We start from the raw sequence: 7,521 nt of genomic DNA on the forward strand, positions 1-7,521 counted from the left end.
CTTCTTTTGAGAAGTGTCTGTTCATTTACTTTGCCCACTTTTTGATGGGGTTGTTTTTCTCTTGTAAATTTATTTAAGTTCTTTGTAGATTCTGGATATTAGCCCTTTGTCAGATGGATAGATTGCAAACATTTTCTCCCATTCTGTAGGTTGCCTGTTCACTCTGATGATAGTTTCCTTTGCTGTGCAGAAGCTCTTTAGTTTAATTAGATCCCATTTGTCTATTTTGGCTTTTGTTGCTGTTGCTTTTGGTGTTTTGTTTTAGTCATGAAATCCTTGCTCATGCCTATGTCCTGAATGGTATTGCCTAGGTTTTCATCTAGGGTTTGTATGGTTTTAGGTCTATCATTTAAGTCTTTAAATCATCTGAGTTAATTTTTGTATAAGGTGTAAGGAAGGGATCCAGTTTTCAGCTGTCTACTTATGGCTAGCCAGTTTTCCCAGCACCATTGATTAAATAGGGAATCCTTTCCCTATTGCTTGTTTTTGTCAGATTTGTCAAAGATCAGATGGTTGTAGATGTGTGGTGTTATTTCTGAGGCCTCCATTCTGTTCCATTGGTTTATATATCTGTTTTGGTACCAGTACCATGCTGTTTTGGTTACTGTAGCCTTGTAGTATAGTTTGAAGTCAGGTAGCATGATGCCTCCAGCTTTGTTCTTTTGGCTTAGGATTGTCTTGGCAATGCAGGCTTTTTTTTTGGTTCCATATAAACTTTAAAGTAGTATTTTCCATTTCTGTGAAGAAAGTCATTGGTAGCTTGATGGGGATGGCATTGAATCTATAAATTACCTTGGGCAGTATGGCCATTTTCACAGTATTGATTCTTCCTGTCCATGAGCATGGAATGTTCTTCAATTTGTTTGTGTCCTCTTTTATTTCATTGAGTAGTGGCTTGTAGTTCTCCTTGAAGAGGTCCTTCATATCCCTTGTAAGTTGTATTCCTAGGTGTTTTATTCTCTTAGTAGCAATTGTGAATGGGAGTTCACTCATGATTTGGCTTTCTGTTTGTCTGTTATTGGTGTCTAGGAATGCTTGTGATTTTTGCACATTGATTTTGTATCCTGAGACTTTGCTGAAGTTGCTTATCGGCTTAAGGAGATTTTGGGCTAAGACGATGGTGTTTTCTAAATATACAATCATGTCATCTGCAAACAGGGACAATTTGACTTCCTCTTTTCCTAACTGAATACCCTTTATTTCTTTGTCTTGCCTGGTTGCCCTGGCCAGAACTTCCAACACTATGTTGAATAGGAGTGGTGAAAGAGGGCATCTCTGTCTTGTGCCAGTCTTCAAAGGGAGTGCTTCCAGTTTTTGCCCATTCAGTATGATATTGGCTGTGGCTTTGTCGTAAATGGCTCTTTGTATTTTGAGAGACGTTCCATCAATACCTAGTTTATTGAGAGTTTTTGGCATAAAGTGTTGTTGAATTTTGTCGAAGGCCTTTTCTGCATCTATTGAGATAACCATGTGATTTTTGTCATTGGTTCTGTTCATGTGATGGATTATGTTTATTGATTTGTGTACGTTGAACCAGTCTCGCATCCCAGGGATGAAGCCAACTTGTTCATTGTGAATAAGTTTTTTGACGTGCTGCTGGATTTGGTTTGCCAGTATTTTATTGAAGATTTTTGCATCGATGTTTATCGGGGATATTGGTCTAAAATTCTCTTTTTTTGTTGTGTCTCTGCCAGGTTTTGGTATCAGGATGATGCTTACTTCATAAAATGAGTTAGGGAGGTTTTCCTCTTTTTCTATTGATTGGAATAGTTTCAGAGGGAATGGTACCAGTTTCTCTTTGTACTTCTGGTAGAATTTGGCTGTGAGTCCATCTGGTCCTGGACTCATTTTGGTTGTTAGGCTGTTATTGCCTCAATTTTAGAGCCTGTTATTGGTCTATTCAGAGACTCAGCTTCTTCCTGGTTTAGTCTTGGGAGGGTGTATGTGTCTAGGAATTTATCCATGTCTTCTAGATTTTCTAGTTTATTTGCATAGAGGTGTTTATAGTATTCTCTCATGGTAGTTCTGTGGGATTGGTGGTGATATCCCTTTAATCATTTTTTTATTGTGTCTATTTGATTCTTCTTTCTTTTCTTCTTTATTCCTTATTAGTCTTGCTAGTAGTCTACCAATTTTGTTGATCTTTTCAAAAAACCAGCTCCTGGATTCACTGGTTTTTTTGAAGGGTTTTTTTTTTGGTCTCTATCTCCTTCAGTTCCGCTCTGATCTTAGTTTTTTCTTGCCTTCTGCTAGCTTTTGAATTTATTTGCTCTTGCTTCTCTAGTTCATTTAATTGTGATGTTAGGGTGTCAATTTTAGATCTTTCCTGCTTTCTCTTGTGAGCATTTAGTGCTACAAATTTCCCTCTACACACTGCTTTAAGTGTGTCCCAGAGATTCTGGCACGTTGTGTCTTTGTTCTCATTGGTTTCAAAGAACATCTTTATTTCTGCCTTCATTTCGTTATTTACCCAGTAGTCATTCAGGAGCAGGTTGTTCAGTTTCCATGTAGTTATGCAGTTTTTGGTGAGTTTCTTAATCCTGAGTTCTAGTTTGATTGCACTGTGGTTTGAGAGACAGTTGTTGTGATTTCTGTTCTTTTACATTTGCTGAGGAGTGCTTTACTTCCAACTATGTGGTCAGTTTTGGAATAAGTGTGATGTAGTGCTGAGAAGAATGTATATTCTTTTGATTTGGGATGGAGAGTCCTGTAGCTGTTTATTAGATCTGCTTGGTGCAGAGCTGAGTTCAAGTCCTGGATATCCTTGTTAACTTTGTTAATCTGAATGTTTTTTCACGGTTTTTAGCTTCCTTGCAATGGGTTCGAACATCCTCCTTTAGCTCAGAGAAGTTTGTTATTACTGATCTTTTGAAGCCTGCTTCTGTCAGCTCGTTAAAGTCATTCTCCTTCCAGCTTTGTTCTATTGCTGGCGAGGAGCTGTAGTCCTCTGGAGGATAACAGGCGCTCTGGTTTTTAGAATTTTCAGCTTTCCTGCTCTGGTTTCTCCCCACCTTTGTGGTGTTATCTACCTTTGGTCTTTGATGTTGGGATCCACTTGAGGAGGCAGTCTGTTTGGTCTCCAAGCTCAAACACCATTTTGGGAGAACCACTGTCTTCAGAGGTGACAGAAAGGTATGTTTAAGTCTGCAGAAGTTTCTGCTGCCTTTTATTCAGCTATGCCCTGCCCCCAGAGGTGGGGTCTACAGAGGCAGCAGGCCTTTCTGAACTGTGGTGGGCCCCACCCAGTTCAAGCTTCCTGGCCACTTTGTTTACCTACTCAAGCCTCGGCAGTGGCGGACGTCCCTCCCACTTGCTAGTGCTGCCTCGCAGGTCAATCTCAGACTGTTGCACTATCAGTGAGCAAGGCTCCGTGGGCATAGGACCCGCCAATGGGTTATAATTATACCCGCCATGGGATATAATCTTCTGGTGTGCCGTTTGCTGAGACTGTTGCAAAAGCACAGTATTTGGTGGTTGGGGGAGTGGGTGTCCCATTTTTCCAGGTACCATCTGTCACGGCTTCCCTTGGCTAGGAAAGGGAAATCCCCCGACCCCTTGCACTTTGTGAGGTGATGCCCTGCCTTGCTTCAGCTCACCCTCCGTGGGCTGCACCCACTGTCCAATCAGTCCCTGTGAGATGAACCAGGTACCTCAGTTGGAAATGCAGAAATCACCAGTCTTCTGTGTCAATCACGCTGGGAGCTGCAGCTTGGAGCTGTTCTTATTCAGCCATCATGGAATGGACAGATCCATAAGTTTTATAATGCATGCCTGTGTGTTGATTTGTGTTGCTTTGGAGTTGCTTTAACATCCAAACGAAAGATTCATGACCATATTATCGGTGAGCTTTTAAAAAATCTCGTATTGATTTATAGGAAATTGATAAGCTTTGAGGTAGTCTGTAAAATTATTTTTAACCCCCCCCTTTATTTTTTACAATAACTTCCTGGCACTTGATTATATAAGGCTCTTGCTGCTTATGATAGATGGTTGCTCCTCACATATGATTGCATAATTAACCTTTTCTCCCAGGCTCTTAACGTCCAAGAAAATGTTCTCTTCATACCAGTACTGTAGTTCCACTGGAAAGTGCTGTGGGTGAGCTGGGGATTTTTCCTTTGGTGTTGGAATTTGCCCTAGTAATTCTGCCTTCTTTGGAATTCTGTGAGTTCTGTGAGAGGGCAGATAATCATAGTGGTGTATGACCAAGCACTCACCTTTTATCTTTAACTCTCAAAAGAAATTGTTCTTCAGAAAGAAATGTCAAAATGACAAATTATTAATGAGAAAAACTAGTCATGAGTTTTAGACTCTCTAGGAATGTAAACATGTTTAATAAAAGCTGGCGACACCTTCTTGGTCTGCTGTTACTGGAAAGGCTGCTTGATTTCCTTCCCTGTGTTTTTCTGGTCTTGAAATTTCCAGTGCTTTCTGAAGATCCAGGACTGCTGTACAAATGGGAAAAGCCAGACTGTTATCTTGAACCTCTCTTTTTGAAACCTGTATCTGATAAGAAAAAAATATTGCAAGTCATTGTAGTTACTTGTTTGGTTTGTCACTGGAATTCCAAATATTTGCCTGGTGGTTCATGGACATGTAAATTTTGGGATACGTTACTATCGTTTCGGGTATACGTTCTGTAAAATAAGTTATTAACCCAGTGATTGTGAACTAGATCTTCCAAAAGTTCTATCTCCTGTCATTGTATGTTGTATTAAAAATTATTATAATTAGAGATTTTTAAAAAACTCTTAGAAAATAAAAGTATACAGCTGTGAAAATTCTGTTTGGGTAATTTTTAAAAAAATTTAGGTTCAGAGGTACATGTGCAGGTTTGTTATATAGGTAAACTGTGTGTCATGGGGGTTTGGTGTACTGATTATTTCATCATGTTTGGGTAATTTTTATGTTTTTTAAGTCTATTTTTATCCTTGTGTCTACATTACTGTGCTTCCTTTTTTATTAAAGAAGAGTTGGATGTATCTTACTTTGGCTTTATGTTTAAAGTGAAACAGTAAATTGAAAGACAGGTTTTAACAGGTCATGGTATGTCAATGATAGAACCTAGAAATTAGCAGAAAAATTCAGGAAACCAATTATAGAAAGCGGAAAAATAATACATACCATAACTTGTGTTAGGTAATGTATAGTATCGAGTCTTTGAATTTCAATAAAGTATGTCAAAGTAGAGTTCATTTTCCCTTCTGTTGGGAGAACTGATAATCCACCTACCCATTTGCCTTCCTGCCTTTCTTAGTTGTCTTTCTTTCTTTTTCTTTTATTCTGCCTAACTCCAGAAAAGATTTGGGGTCTCTATATAGGTAAGTTTTGGAAAATGAAATACATGAGGAGGAAGGGAAATGAAGGGAAATTGGGTACACTCTGTTAGTACCTACATTTAAATTCTGTGAGGTTGCTTGAAGATGGATGGATCTGTGTGTGAGCTCCCTGAGAGCAAGTCTGTTGTCTATGGCGTGATTAATCTTTTTCAACCTAACTCTGATATAGTCACTGCCCTGCATAGGAAATGTCAGTGGCTCTCTATCACGTCTATTTAAGGTATACAAGGACCCGTACCCTTTTCAGGCTTATCTTATTTTTCTCCTCAGTGAACCTCACTCTGTTCAACATGTGGAGCTGCTTGCCTTCCCCAGGTCCAATTTTCCTGCTTGGAGGCCTTTGAATGAGCCTTCCTCACCACTGGGAGTGCCCTGTTTACTTGCCTTCAACACCCAGCTCCTACTTCATTCTTCTGTGAGGCCTTCCTGGGTGACGCTGACATTTGTTACCTCTCTCAAATCTGGAACTACTGACATTTGTCACCTCTCTCAATTCTGGAACTTGTCTCTTAGTACTGGGGTTGTCTTCTCTAATAGGCTGACCTTTTTGAGGGCAAGGAACATCTAAGTACCTTTTTTGGGGGTATATAGAGTGAAGCAGTTGGCAGCTGTACTTATGGTTGCTCTCTTAGTTAAATAATATACTGCCTCGCACACAAAAGGAGCCAAATAAATGAAGAATAAAGGGCACTTTGTGAGGAGGCTGATTATAGTGGTGCTGGGGGTTTGGAATTGGGGAGGAGGGAAGCAGTTGAATATACCTGAGCAAAACCAAACTGCTTCATGTGTGTCATGAATCATGTCCCTTTTCTTTTTGCTTACTCATTTGTTGACTTTTGGTTCTTTACACCTCTAGTGCTATCCTCTGAACTTTTTCTTTTCTTTTCTTTTCTCTTTTCTCCTTTTCCTTTCCTTTCCTTTCTCTTTCCCTTTTCCTTTTCGCCTTTTCTCTTTTCCTTTTCCTTTCCTTTCCCATTTCTGACGGAGTCTCACTCTGTCGCCCAGGCTAGAGTGCAGTGGCACCATCTTGGCTCACTGCAACCTCCACCTCCCTAATCCAAGCAATTCGCCTGCCTCAGCCTCCTGAGTAGCTGGGATTACAGGCACACGCCACCACGCTGGCTATTTTTTTTTTTTTTTTTTTTGTATTTTTAGTAGAGACAGGGTTTCACTATGTTGGTCAGACTGGTCTCGAACTTCTTATCTCAGGCAATCCGCACGCTTTGGGCTCCCAAAGTGTTGGGATTATAGGCGTAAGCACTGCCCCCGGTCCCTCTCTTTCTAAGGTGGCTTGTCTATTCATTGAACAACAAACATTGCAATAGGGTAGTCATTGTTTACAAGACTTGTGGTTTCATGTTGAGTTCTCTAAATGTGGGGAAGTCACTAAGTTTGGCTCTCCTTCAGCTAGCACAGTGGTGGAAGCAGACCTAACACCCTTTTTTCTTTTAGTAACTTGAACTTCTCCCTGTTGCAATGCTTATAAACCACCTCTCTCTGCAAAACAAATGTGTACTGTAGTTAAGAATAGTGGAAAGAGTAAAAGGATTTTTAATTGTGGTTAAGCAGGAAATTGTTTTAAGTTAGTTTAGAATTCATTGATCCAACATTCTTTATACTTTTAAAAATTAATGCAGTTTTGCATACTGTATAATTAGCAGTAACTTTTAAATATACTACGTTTCTGAGGACCTTCAGTAAAATACATAGAAAGGAAAACAGCCGGCCTAAAATTTGTGACTTTTCAATCTGTATACATTTTCAATTCCTCTTATTTAAAGTGATGGACTAATAAATATTGTAATGTAATGGTTCAAGTCTTTATAAAGATTAAATTAGGATCTTAAACTTTCTGTGTGTCTCCATTAAAGATGTGTTTTTGGCTTCATTATTTGACAGTGTTGTGTTATGGCATTTGATGGAGAATAGGATCTCTTACTTTGGAATATATCTGGTCAAATGGGGCTCCTTTCATATTTGCCCAGGAAGCTTATTTTTCTAAAGATTATGGAAAGAACAGATGTGGAGCAGGCAAGCACTGCATGTCTTTCATTCAGAGCTCTCTGAGGAACTGCCTTGGGTAGGCTTTTGTTTGTCACACACATAACAAGTATGTCTTTACCCTGAATGATGCAATAGTCTAGCCTCCTGTGGGGTATCGTCCACTGACAATGACACCGTA

The sequence above is a fragment of the Trachypithecus francoisi genome, unplaced genomic scaffold, assembly GCF_009764315.1.
Source record: "Trachypithecus francoisi isolate TF-2019V2 unplaced genomic scaffold, Tfra_2.0 Lachesis_group4, whole genome shotgun sequence".
NCBI lineage: Eukaryota > Metazoa > Chordata > Mammalia > Primates > Cercopithecidae > Trachypithecus > Trachypithecus francoisi.